General features: G+C 42.4%; 2 long non-coding RNA genes across 2 annotated transcripts in view; one reads left to right on the forward strand and one right to left on the reverse strand.

Annotated features, from left to right (window-relative positions):
- The window catches only part of LOC138260392 (uncharacterized), a 143620-nt gene that overhangs the window by 111944 nt on the left and 17454 nt on the right, over nucleotides 1-14222 (forward strand). The gene's annotated exons all lie outside the window — the stretch shown is intronic.
- Nucleotides 1-14222, reverse strand: part of LOC138260393 (uncharacterized) — a 78910-nt gene that overhangs the window by 7661 nt on the left and 57027 nt on the right. Inside the window, exons 4-5 of the long non-coding RNA XR_011198852.1 lie at nucleotides 227-278; nucleotides 34-132 (exon numbers count right to left, since the gene is read on the reverse strand). This is a non-coding gene — a long non-coding RNA (uncharacterized lncRNA). The remainder of the gene's footprint in view (nucleotides 1-33; nucleotides 133-226; nucleotides 279-14222) is intronic.

Raw genomic sequence — 14222 nt, forward strand, 5'->3', positions numbered from 1 at the left:
TCAGGGGGTTACAAGAAGAACCCTATTATTTACCTGCAAAAGCGCTATCCTGAGACAATGTGCTTGACCCTTCTTGAACATGGAGGATTTGTTGCAGAGAGGCAATCGCACACCTGAGTTCTGCATCATAACCTATGCAAACACACGGGTGCCCATTAGAGGTAAAATATAAAAAAATAACAATCCTGACAACTCAGTTTAGAATGACCTATGGCCTGTAACTCACCTTGTTACACTGTCTCCATTTCTACAAGGGACTCCCCAGACTCTTGACGGTCCTGCGTACAAGAGAGACAGAATTGCCTTTAAACACACCACATTTCATCTTCTAGGTCAGAACCCTTCATAAAAACATGCAAAGTGTTGAAAAAATAAAAAAAATTGAAAAAAAATAAAAATTAAATAAACAAAAAAAAATATATATATATATCATGATTCAAATTGATGAATGTCGATGTTCTGGAAGTATAAATACACATTGACAATTGTAAAGGTTTTCTCAAAAACTGTACATGGTTTAATAAGCAATGGCCACAGGGTGGCGCTCTAGTACATTGCAAACTCTAGGATTCTCTTTATAAGACATTATTTATATAATTCTGAGGGATCCACAATCTTATTGTAAACATATTATAGGGCAGTCAAATGTCTTTATAAATCTGTATAATTACAACATTTGTAAAAATATATAACATATCTCGGTTTAATAACATTACAGTTCCTAGAATTTATACTAGTACAAGAGACTGAAAACCGGATCCTAGAATCCATGCCTGGTTTTCGACTGAGCTCAACAAGGCCCTGAACCATGTGTGGGGGCGGAGTTCAGTCTAAACTCCAGCCTCCAGGTTGGAGCACCCAAGCTGAGCCAGTTCCAACAGCACACAGTCTTTGTTTACAAAAAAAAAGAAAATGGCCGGATGTGGATGCAACATGTGTGAGGTCCAGGGTTTTTCAGGGCAACAACCTCGGATCCCAGGCCATCATGAAATACGGTGAGTGGTGTGGGGTGCTTGGGGGTCATAGAATCTTTAGCAGGGATAGTTTTTTTTATTTATTGTTATTTAATTTGTACATCTTTTATTTTTATTTTATGATATGTGATTTTTTTTTTTATGGGGCCCTATGGGGCCCAGGGGGCCTTAGAACCACGGGCTCAAGGCCCCCACAGGCCCCCAAACTCATTATTTATTTTATTTGTATTTTTTTTTTTTTTTAAACTGTAGGGGCCCGAAGGCCCAAACTCATTATTTTTTTATTTTATTTGTTTATTTAAAACTGTAAGGGCCCCAGGGCCCAAGCGCGCAAGGCCATGGTCCCACATTTTTTACTTTATACCTAGGTCTCCGCGGTGACCTCGGTATAAAGTTAACAGCGCTCTGCTCGATGCCCACGTGGGTTTCGAGCAGAGAGTCATTAACTTTATAACTAGATCTCTGCGGCAGCTGCAGCCGCTTGGAGACCTTGGTAAAAAGTTAATGACGCTCTGCTCGAAGCCCCCGGGGGCTTCGAGCAGAGCGCTGTTAATTTTATACCGAGGTCTCCGCGGCAACTGCAGCTGCCGCAGAGACCTAGTTATAAAGTTAATGACTCTCTGCTCGAAACCCACATGGGCATCGAGCAGAGCGCTGTCAACTTTATACCGAGGTCACCGCGGAGACCTAGGTATAAAGTAAAAAATTACGCTCTGCTCGAAGCCCACGTGGGCTTCGAGCAGAGCGCTGTTAACTTTATACCAAGTTCTACGTGGCGGCTGCAGTCGCCGCCACGGAGAAGGTATTATGAATTAAAAAAAATATATAAGAAAATGCCTAGAGCTGCTGTCAGAGCCCACGGGGGCTATGAGAGTAGCTCTGAAATGCTGATGATGGGGCACCCCCGAGAGGGAATGCTCTGGGGCGCCCCATTATTAACATTTCAGCGAGCTGTTCTCAGAGCACACTTGGGCTCTGAGAACAGCTGAAAAGTTGATAATGGGGTTTCCTAGAGCTCCAGGTTGCTTTGGAGCCCACAGTTATTAATTTTAGAACTCTGCTCTCTGCAGCGCAGAGGGCCTGTCTCTAAAATTAATATCAGGGGTCCCCAGAACAGCCCTCATTAACCCCTAAAGCCTACAATTAAATGTGTGACCCCCCCCAGTATACAGTGACCAACCAACAAATTGCACATAAAAAATAAAATAAAAAAATACATACAGAGCACCACAACAGCCCTGCACATCTTAAATACAACCACACTTAAAAGACTGTCTGCTACACAACCCCACAACAACCCTGTACAAGTTAAGCACGTCCAGCATGGCCCATTAAATAATTACAGAGCTGTAAAGATACTGACAAATACATAGCACAAGACTCCACAGATAGCAAATAAACAATAACAACCCGCAAAATATGTGCAGACTTTAAAAAATACAGACCCCTACACATCCCCTGAACCAGCCTGTACAAGTTAAACACTGCCAATATGGCCCATTACATAATTACAGAGCTGTAAAGATACTGACAAATACATAGCACATGACTCCACAAATACCAAATAAACAATAACAACCCCCAAAATACGTGCAGACTTTAAAAAATACAGACCCTTACACAACCCCTGAACCAGCTTGTACAAGTTAAACACGTCCAATACGGCCCATTAAATAATTACAGAGCTGTAAAGATACTGACAAATACATAGCACAAGACTCCACAAATACCAAATAAACAATAACAACCCCCCAAAATACGTGCAGACTTTAAAAAATACAGACCCCCTACACAGCCCCTGAACCAGCCTGTACAAGTTAAACAAGCCCAATACAGCCCACAAAATAAATACAGAACCGCAAAAATACATTATTAGCATTTTGTTTTTAAAAACATGCATTTTTACTTGTCTATGTATAGTTAAACAGGATGGGGCTAATGTCATTGTTAAACACTACCTATACATCCCACAAGATAATTACAGACCCTCTAAAATACATTATTAGCATTTTTAAAAACATGCATTTTTTCGTTTCTAGATATAGTTAAACAGACGGGGGCTAATGGCATTGTTAAACTATAGTAAAACATATACAAACATCACACTGTTACAAACCTTAAGTAGACGAGGTTTAGCAGTACCAGTCTGGACTCTGCACTTCCTGTTTTTAACCTTGTGGTCCTCGGCTCTCCACAAACTTCAAGTATGTAGTTCAGAAAGAAAAGAGGCCTGTGAATGTGTGGGGGGCTTTTATACCAGAACCATTTTTGCTAATTATGCCCAGGCTCAGTATTGGTTTGGGACCTGTTTATAGACATCTGTTATAGATTTGCAACACCTGTCAACCTCTGAGCCCTTTCCTGTGAAGTCATTGGGGGTATACATCTGCTTTAATCTGCAATACAGGACCATTGTTTTGTTTCAAACTTTTACTTACATAGACAGTTTATAATTTAAACTCTACTGGGCTCCCATTGATACCATCCCTTGGAAAAGGCTGGTGGGTGTACACCTGTTTAGATTTGCAACGCCTGTCAACCTCTGAGCCCTGTCCTGTGAAGTCATTGGGGGTATACATCTGCTTTAATCTGAAATACAGGACCATTGTTTTGTTTCAAACTTTTAATTACATAGACAGTTTATAATTTAACCTCTACTGGGCTCCCATTGATGCCAACCCCTGGAAAAGGCCTGTGGGGTGTACATCTGTTTAGATCTACTTTTCTACCATGATTGGTTGGCTCTAACAACCATATAATTTGACCAGCCCCTCTTTTAGGATTAGCCAAGAGTTCGGATGTTTGACCTGCCCCTCTTTTTGGATTAGCCAACACTGTGGAGGTTTGGTCAGACCGCCCCCTTTGCCGCCCTGTGCAGAGACCCCCTAATAGTCACTTGCCCCTGATTGTCTGAAATGTCCAGACCCGTCCTCACAGGCTCTGAAAACACTTGCACAACACAAAGGCCCACATCTTACAAAAGCCCATAGACCAGCACCCATGGGGGTTAGGACACAGCCACATAGTTAACACATGACACCATGAGGTCACAGACCACGTGACACACCCTACACACATGGCACTTCCGGGGAGGGCTCTCATGGACACCGGAAGTCCCAGCCACCGGAAATGGCGTCACTTCCGGGGCGGGATAACTGTCACTTTTAATATGGTGATTCAAGGTATCCCTTCCTACTGCTTACATGAGTTTGTGTGTGCACTGATTTTGCGGGATTGGGATGGGACCACTTTTATCTTTCACCTGTGACAGCAAGAGACTATGTGAAAGGTTTATCTAATCACAAGCCCAGCTTCTTTCAGAGACAGGGGTGAGAAGCACCTGCTAGTTTCCCTTTTTCCCACAAGGATCACAGTTTCCATTTGAGGCAGGGTAATCTACCCAGTTGCGACCTGCAAAATATTGGGGTTCACATAACATGACATCTGATTTTCTTGAGAAGCTTAGAAAGCTTCAACCTCATAATGCATTTTTTACACTGCAAGCCCTTATGGGTTTCTTAAATTTAGGTCAGTCCTACATATCACACAGAAACGGTTTAACCTTTGTACCAACTTATAACTCCCATATTCACCGGCAAAGATTTGTTACCTAGCATACCACAATTTTAGAAGAGGCCAGGTACTTACAAGTAGCCATAAGGAGTGCAATCTAGGCATTGGAGGTGTAAGGAGATTAGTGTTCGTCTATATTCCTCACTAGAGACTACTCCCATAGTAAATAAGCAGCCTATCTATTCCTCAGTAGAGGAGTGGTTTCAGCCTGTAGAGAAGATTCTTGTAGGTTTGCATATTTGAGGAAAACCTACTGCTAAGGAGAATAACATTCTTACGGTCAAGATTTCCTACTTAATACCCCTATAAGTTTGTTGTGTTCTTAAAGGGTGCTAAAATGCTAAAAGTAGGTCCGCAGTATCAAAAGCGCATACCACACACTTACAGTAGAATTTTTTATACTGATGGTCCTGTGCAACTGGTGATGGGTTTTAGGCTTGCCATTCTGCTGCATTAGTTTTAGCATTCAAAAGACAAAAGCACAAATTTAAGAAACGTGGTGCTGCATCAAATGCAGCACCACTTTTCATGCGCCCCTTAGCGGCCCCTACCTCCACCATCTGTGTGTCGTATTTAATATCTGGCGCATCATGGGGCAGGGTAGGGGCAACAGCGTACACAGTTTTGACGCTATTGATGTCCTGTGCAGGTTTAGTGCCAACATTTTGGTGCTAATCCTGCAGAGTACATATGGGCCCATTGAAAACAATGGTATGCCCCCTTTTAATGCCTGCTCTGCGCAGGTATTAAAAATAGCCACCAAAAATGGTGCAGTGGAATCTGTTAGATTCCACTGCACCATTTTTACTGTCCCCTTAAAGGGGGTACAGGCATAATGTGGTGCAAGCGTTACAAAGTGGCGCATTGCATGCATTGCGCCACTTTGTAAATATGGCGTGGCGATTTTGGCCTTGTTGGGTCACATTAGCGTAATAAAAAATGATGCTAATTTGGCGCAAGAAGGCTCTAGGTTCTCTTAAATCTGTGCCAAAGTTCGGCAGAACCACACTAAACCTTTGAGACGCTGCATTGCACAAAAAGCTGAGCTTAATGCACAATTACATGCCCTCAAAAAGGCAGATCTAAGCTTTCCAACTCTAGTCATTTTAGATTCTGACTTTTGCATTCAAGGTAGACGTAAGACATTGGAAATCCAAAGAATAAACACCTCTAGACTCAGCCAGCAGCTCTCCAGAGCCGGCTTCCATTGGTGCACTTTCAGCCAACGGTAGCAAGGTAAATTATTCACTATGCAGAGAATGTAACAGCTGATGCTTCTTCATAAATGAATGTTCTGGTGTTTATCAGCCATTATTATGTCACAATCTAAAATTGATCCATAAATCATACTAGAAGTAATCATGACAATCAAGCCTCGCACCACGGGGGTCTCAGTTAAATATACTTTTTTTCTGGGTGCTGATGGGGCTCCAAATGTCTGAATTTTGTGAGTAGGCAACATACATATTATCAATGAATCTGTGAGAATGGACCAAATTAAAGCATTCCGAGATGGCATATCTTTTGCTCATGCTGGTGTGTCAGCAATGCTACAGCTCCTTTGTGAATGTTACTGATAGCCAATTATGCCCAAAGCTTTTAGCCACTATGTTTTAGAATATAAAATATGTCAATAATTGAACTATCCATCTTAGTGATGCCAGTACCAGTTTCTCTCACTAAAAGAACAGGCCCCTTTTTCCACCTCATCGTATCCATCAGTACTAAATTGTACGAGTAACAGTTGACACCTGCTTTTGTTTTTGTAGGGTTGACCGTAGTGACAAGCAGTGGCTTACCAAGTTATACAAAACCCATTGTGTTTGTAGCAATGGGAGGAGTTCATACATTTCACTCAGCCCAAAGGCTGGCTTTCACCTCCAAAGCATTAGCCGAAGCTCTGATCACAGTGGGAATACAACTGTATTTCTTGAAGACACTGAAATTGAAAATAAATTAGCAGAATGGGTGAATAGCACTATCGAGCGGGCTTTGTGTTAAACTGGACTGAAGGGGATGGATCCTACTCATTTTCTGAGAAGTAGTTGTCATAGTAATAGCACAAGCTGTAGAGAAGCATGGGGAAAAAGAGAGAAGAACAGAAGGGAGAGACGCACAAAATTAGCTTGAGACTATTCAGTTAAAATGTCTTCTGGCACAGGATCTTCAGAATCAGATGTGGCATAAGAAGGGTAAGGAACACACAAGAATAGAACTAGAGAGCTAGCACAGTACACAGTTTGCTTATAACATTAACAATACTTGAGGAATCACAACAAAACTTTCCCAAAAAAATTCCATCCACCACAGCTCCTTCCCAGAGACTTTCGGGATGATCTGTCAATGCTGAGGCTGAGTAAAAGGGGGACCCCAAAATGAATTTTCATTTTTTCATAGGAAAATTAGATACAGCTACAGCCCAAACAGGTGAACATTCATCAAACAGGTGAGCAGAATTACACAAAAGTTGGCAGATAGCTAGATCTTGGCCAGAAAGTGTGGTTTTTGTGATATTATGTATATCCGTTCAGTAGTTTTTTGAGAAATTAGGGCTACAAAATATAGATATTTCATGCTGCGGAGGATCCGCTGAGCGGACAGATCTGAAGAGGAGATCTGATTTGCTGCTACATCAATAACAATGTGTCAGCAGCCATTTTAGGACTCTAGACCCAGTCCTTTATTCTAGAAGTAAAATGTAAACAAATATTTAAGGGGGCAGGGTAGGCTCCCTAGGCCTGGTGTGAGAGTCCTGAAGGGACACCCTGGGACTAAAATCATATATGTTTTTTAATTTGACCACAAATTCTCAAGTAACTATACCTCATGCCCTAAAATAGCTATATCTCAGGCACTGCTAATTATCTCCCCACCACATCCCTCAACATGTTTGATGACATCATTGCTAACATCACTGCAACATCTGAAATTAGAAAATTGATGACAACACTGTGCATGGTGGGGGCACAAGTTATAGTTACTTCAGGGCACGAATTATGGTTCTTTGAGTTAATCATAACTGGTGAATTTCACTGGTTTTGTTAATTTAGAACAGTATGTTTTAACTAACATTTACACCTAACTAAAACATCCCTTTAACTTTTATTTTTTTGATTGAATGTCTAAGGTTTTTTTTAATGCAAAGTAAGATATTATTACCATACCTAACTATAATGTCATGTTAACCTTTCTTTTTTCAGTGAATACCTATATATATATATATATATATATATATATATATATATATATATATTTACACACACACACGCACACAAACACACACATATTGTATATATATATATATATATATATGTGTGTGTATTCAGTGTTTTCAGTAAATATATACATACATATGTATATATATATATATATATAGTTATATATACACATATGTATATATGTATATATTTACTGAAAGCAGTATATATATATATATATATATATATATACATATATATATATATATATATATATATACACATATGTATGTATTTACTGAATACTCATATTTTCACTCAATAAAACAAATGTTAAAGTTACTTTAGTAACTATAACTTGTGCCCTAAGGAAACTATAAGTTGCTAAATAAATATGAGGGTCACAGACTTATAGTACCACTTCAGCTGCATAAAGAGAGACACTAATAGGGCATAATTTAAAACATAATGCTGTATGCACATGTAGTTGACAGAGCACACATGCCAGAGGCTCTAAAGCTAGGGTAAATAGGTTTGGGATAGTGAGCAGCACTGACGCCTGCCCTGACATATAGTTAGTGTCTCCGAAGTATGCCCATTTACTGCCCATGTGGCCCAGTATAGTGAACATTTAGGTTTACTTGATGGAACCGAAGGCATTGGCAGCATCTAAGAGCACCACCCCTGCTGCCATAGAGGCATCCAAATAGTGCAGTAACACAAAGAGGGTACGTAAATTGTGCGTTGTAGATCTGGCATGTATAAAACTGGATTGGCCTGATAGGGATTGGTTTGGCCATTCAAGGGTGTAATCTACTGGCAATTATTTTAGCTAAGATTTTGGTGTCTGTATTAGTCAATGAGAGTAGCCGATATGATTTGCAGGCATCATGTGGCTTGTTGGGCTTTAGTAATGTGACTATTAGGGCTTCACAAAGCATTGGGGTAAACATCTTGTTGTGATATGCTTCCTCATACGATGCCCGAAGATGCGGGGTCAGTAGGTCCACATATGCTTTGTAAAGTTCACTGGTCAAACCATCTTGTCTGGGCATTTTACCATTAGTGAGGGATCGGATAGCATCTTTCACTTCCTCTAATGTTATCAGTTGGGCTTGAAATTTCCGTTGAGCAAGGGTGAACCACGCTAAGGCTACGTCCTCACGGTATATATCAATGTCCACCATTCAAGTGGGATCCTTGGCAGCATATAGCTTTGTATCGAAATCTAGAAAGAAATATATCTGCATTCCGGCAAGAACTATTAAGTTTTACAATATGGTTGACTGCCCATGTAGATTTTAGGCACTGATATAGGTTCCGGCTAGGTTGGCCCCCTTCCCCATATGCCATCACCACAGAGCTATGGGACATGTATTGTAGTTCACTCTGGGCCATATCTTTGTATTGTGTAACTTGCTCTCTAATATGAATCAATTTTAAAGCTCCCGCCAAGTGAGAGCAAACACTAATGGGCAGATTTAAGTAAATTCGCACCCCTTAGCATCCCCCTAACCTCCACCATGTGTGCGCCGTATCTAGGATATGCCGCACCATCGCCCAGTGTAGGGGCAATAGCACCAAAATGTTCTGGCGCTAACCATGAATGGTACATAGGGGCCCACTGTAAACAATGGTGTGCCCCCTTTTAACACCTGTTCTGAGCAGGCATCAAAAATGCCAAAAAAAATGATGCAAAGAATCTCCTAGATTTCTGTGTACCCTTTTTTCGGCCCACCAAACGGAGGAACGCCCCCTTGGCCTACATTATGCCTGGCGCAGGCATAATGTAGCGCAAAAGGTTAAAAAGTGGTGCAATCCATGCATTGTGCCACTTTGTAAATCTGCCGCAGAGTTTCTGGCCCTCTAACACCACATTAGTGTCAAACAAATTACACTAATGTGTCTTTAGATGGCGCTAGGCCCTCTTAAATCTGGGCCTAAGTCAGCTCCCAGCACGCGGGAGCATGTAAAATGGGTGCTCCCTTCGAGCAGAAATGCCGGCTTCTGCTCCGGTGGGGAGATGGCTGAGACCACTGAGGCATTGGGGCTCTCCTGGTGGCCCCCATCAATGATGTAGTGGGTTCCCTGGTGGGCTCCAGGACACCCACCCTTTAATAGCCAGATACGTGGGGATAGGCTCCCTGTGGCCACTTCTGGCCCAAGGAGGGGGGCTGTGTGCCTCCTTCCCAGTTCATAACGTGTCCAGACCAAAGGAAATGGGGTCTGTGAGTGGGTGCATAAGGGTCTGGGTCGCGTGTGAGTGGGTGCATGAGGGTCTCAGTGGGTCTGTGAGTGGGCGCGTGAGTTTGTGAGTGGGTGCGTAAGGGACTGAGTGAGTGTGTGAGTAGGTGAAAGAGATTGAAAAAGAGAAATTGAGAGAGAAAGAGAAGGAGAGAGATAGACAATTTGTAGGCTTTTGTGAATGATATACTTAGAATGAGATATTTCTTGACACATTGAAAACAAAAATGTATTTGCTAATTAAAAAGAGTGAGTTCACCTTTCATTATGAACCTTAAACTTTTCAAGATTGAAAACAAATTAAAGTAGGACAAGGACCACAGATATACCTGGACTTGAACCCTCAACTTCCACTGTGATGGCTGTGACCTTAACCATTATGCCACAGGTGAACCCTTGTGCTCTAAACTCACTGAATGGAGAGATCATTGCAATGACTATCTCTCTCTCTCTTCCATCTCATTATGTGATGGAAGAGAGAGAGGGAGACAGAAAGTAAGAGATTGAGAGACATTGAGCGAAATTAAGAGAAATAGATTGACAGAGAGAACTTGAAAGGAACAGAGAGGGAGAGGTTTAGGCTTTGATGAATGATATTAGTAGAATGATATTTTTTAGGGCAAATTGAAAAGAAAAGTGTATTTGTCAATAAAAAGAAGTGAGATCACCTTTCTGTATGAACCGTTAACATTTGAAGTTGAAAAGAAATCAAAGCAAGGAATTGACCTCAGACACACCTGGACTAGAACCCCCCAATTGTGAGGGTCTGAGACCTTAACCATTAGGCCTTAGGTGACTCCTCATTGTACTTTGTCCAGACATAACTATGACATTCAGCCCACACACTTCGAGATGAAAGAGACATGAATGTTCCATTACTAGGAAGGTTTAACAGTCCAAACACTAGTAAATAAACAGACCCACTGCCTTGAGATACTAGGCATTGAGCCAACAACGTACTGTGTGACAGTTCAAAAGCTTTATCAGTAGGTCAGAAGACAGACTGTTCTGCTTTGCATCAAAAAGTAACAGTAACATTCAAACCATACATCTTGCCAGTCTTACACTTTCAAGTCATTTGAATGGGGAGACCTTTGCAATAACAATCTCTTTCACTCTCTTCCTTCCCACTATGGGATGGAAGAGAGAAATAGAGTGACAGGGCAGTGGGGTGGGGGGGCTCCTCTCGCCTTCCTAGCTGGCTCCCCACACCGTAGGGGAGCCAGCATAGCTCCCTCAAACAGGGAGCTGCTTTTAATAGCAACTCCCTGCTTGCGGGAGCAATGTTTTCATCTGCCTTTCCTGCACACATATTTGTGTGCAAGGAAAACAGATGAAAATGTCGCTTTCTGCAAGGAAGAGCTGGTTGACAGATCTCTCTTGCAGAAAGCAGACATTGTTTGCTTCTGCTTGGTTGGAGCAGTGAGCTCCAACCAAGCAAAAGCAAATATCTATGTCCTGGGGTGGGCACACAGGGACATAGCAGAAGCCAGTCCTTGGAGGTGGTGGTTCCCAGGGCCATCAATGGTTCCTCGAGGGGGGCCATGCGGCCCCTCTCCAATGAGTATAGCCCTGGGAAGGTGGTGGTCCCTTGGGCTGCGGGGGCAGCGTGGCAGCCCCCCACATTAAAATTAAAGATGCCCCCTGGACTTGGCCCAGCTCGGAGCTTGAGAAGGAGGAAGCGTGGGAGCCTGCGCTTCATTTATTTTTTTATTTTCACTAGATCCGAGGATACATCGTGAATCGTGGCAAAATTGTTTTTGAAATGTATTTTTGCTCTGGGGGATCCGTCTGGGACTTCAGCACCAGAGCTAAGGGGTGAGGGTGCCTCTACCTTGGCCACTTCTGGTTGTTTTACACTTTTTTCTGGAACACTGCTGAAGCCGAGTCCCAAGATGGTTGCCAACACTTCCTCGTTGAAGTGTTGGCAGACAATCAGATCTCTGCATGAGATTGGAAGGGGGTCACGAATACTTTCCGTCCCCATATTTAAACATTTGGATTTTCATCAGTTTCTCTAAAACTACTGAATGGATTTACACCAAATAACAAAAAGGGCTCTTTCTGGACCAAGAGCTACCTTTCTGCCTAATTTATTGTAACTTCATCCAGTGGTTTTGGCGCTATCGCTGTTCAAAACCCTATGGAAAAATGAATGAGGAAAATTCATTTTAAGAACCCCCCTTTTCTCGGGTCATGCTTGATGGTCGCCCCGAAACTTTCCAGGCAGCAGCTGAAATGACCACTGCTGTTTTTTGGAAAATTTGTTATTAGCAAAACAAAAAACACTTTCTTAATGGAAACGAATTCCTAACTGTATCTACCTAATGGCGACGCCACTAGGGAATATATATAGTTATAGTTAAGATCATGTCTCCATAGGAAAAGCATTGTTTGACGTGCCTGTATCTTTGGCAATGTTTGACGGATCTTCACAAAATTTTCCAAAACAAGTGTGCTGGTGATTCTTCTTGCATATGGGAAGTTTTGGGTGCTCCGTCAAGCAGGGCCCAAGACAAAAGGGGGGGGGCAAAGAAAGTGCATTTCCCATTTTAATTCCCATAGGGATTTTAGACATGACTACAGCGCAAACCCCTGGACGGAATTACACCAAATTTGGCAGGAAGGTAGCTCTCAATCCAGAAAGAGTGCTCTATCCTGGCCACTTTTGGTAGTTTTACACTTTTTTCTGCAACTTGGCTGAAGTTGAGTCCCAACATGGCTGCCAACACTTCCATGTTGAAATGTTGGCAGCCGATCAGATCTCTGCAGGAGATTGGAAGGGGGTCACGAATCCTTCACATCCCTATATATACCAATTTGGATTTTCATCAATTTCTCTAAAACTACTGAACGGATTTACACCAAATAACAAAAAGGGCTCTTTCTGGATCAAGAGCTAACTTTCTGCTTAATTTGGTGTAACTCCATCCATTGGTTTTGGCGCCTTCGCCGTTCAAAACCCCGTATGGAAAAATTATGAGGAAAATGCATTTTGGGAACCCCCCCTTTTTCTCATCTCCCACTTAACGGATCACCCAGACACTTTCCAGACAGCAGCTGAAATGACTACTGTTGTTTTTGGAAAATTTCGTGAAGATTCATCAAACATGCCAAAGTTATTAACAAAACAAAAAATGCTTTCTCTAGGAAACTAATTATGACTACCTAGTGGCGATGCCACTAGGGAATATATATAGTTATAATTAAGTCCATGTCTCTATGGGAAAAGCATTGTTTGACTTGCCTCTATCTTTGGCAACGTTTGACGGATCTTAACAAAATTTCCCCCAAAAAAGTGTGCCAGTGATTCTTCTTGTGCATGGGAAGTTTCGGGTGATTCGTCAAGCGGGGGCAGAGAAAAAAAAAGGGGGGGGGGGCAAAAAAAGTGCATTTCCCATTTTAATTCCCATAGGTATTTTAGACACGACTATAGCCCAAACCACTGGACGGAATTACCCCAAATTTGGCAGGAAGGTAGCTCTCGGTCCAGAAAGTGTTTTTTGTTATTTTATGTGAATCCATTCAGTAGTTTTTGAAATATTAAAAGAAAACTAAATCTAGATATCTGGAGGCACAAAGACTACGCAAATACTCCCGATCTCATGCAGAGATCTGATTGACTGCCAACACTTCAACCAGGAAATGTTGTCAGCCATCTTGGGACTTGGCTTCAGACAAGCCAGAGATAAAATGTAAAAAAAAAGAAAATGGGGCAGGGTAGGGACACCCTGACCCCTTAGCTCGGGTGCTAGGTTCCCAGATGGACTCCGCCAGGGCAAAACAAAAAAAAAAACAAAAAAGAAAACATTTGCAGTGAATTTGCAACAATGTCTCAAGTTCATGCAGATTTAAAAAACGTGGTCTCCTGTGCTTGTTTTAGTAAAGCTGCCAGGTGGGCCAGGTCCAGGAGGCATATAAAAAATAAAGGAGGGGCACACTGGGCCCCACTCCTGGTCTTATTTATGCCCCGTGGATCGCCACCTCCCGAGGCTTAAATGAAATAGTAGGGGGGCACCCCCACACCCCATGAACCACCACCACCCCAGGGAAAAATCTTTTAATTATAGTACGGGAGGTCCTGTGGTCCTGTGGTCCTGGGAAGCGCTGTCACTGCCGGGAGGCCGGGGAAGAGAGCCACGTAACAGGGCAGGAGCCCTTTAAAAGAACCTCGCGCTCCCGCCGTCGCGGGAAGCGCTGTCACTGCCGGGAGGCCGGGGAAGAGAGCCACGTA

This window comes from Pleurodeles waltl, chromosome 9 (assembly GCF_031143425.1).
Source record: "Pleurodeles waltl isolate 20211129_DDA chromosome 9, aPleWal1.hap1.20221129, whole genome shotgun sequence".
Taxonomy (NCBI): Eukaryota; Metazoa; Chordata; class Amphibia; order Caudata; family Salamandridae; genus Pleurodeles; species Pleurodeles waltl.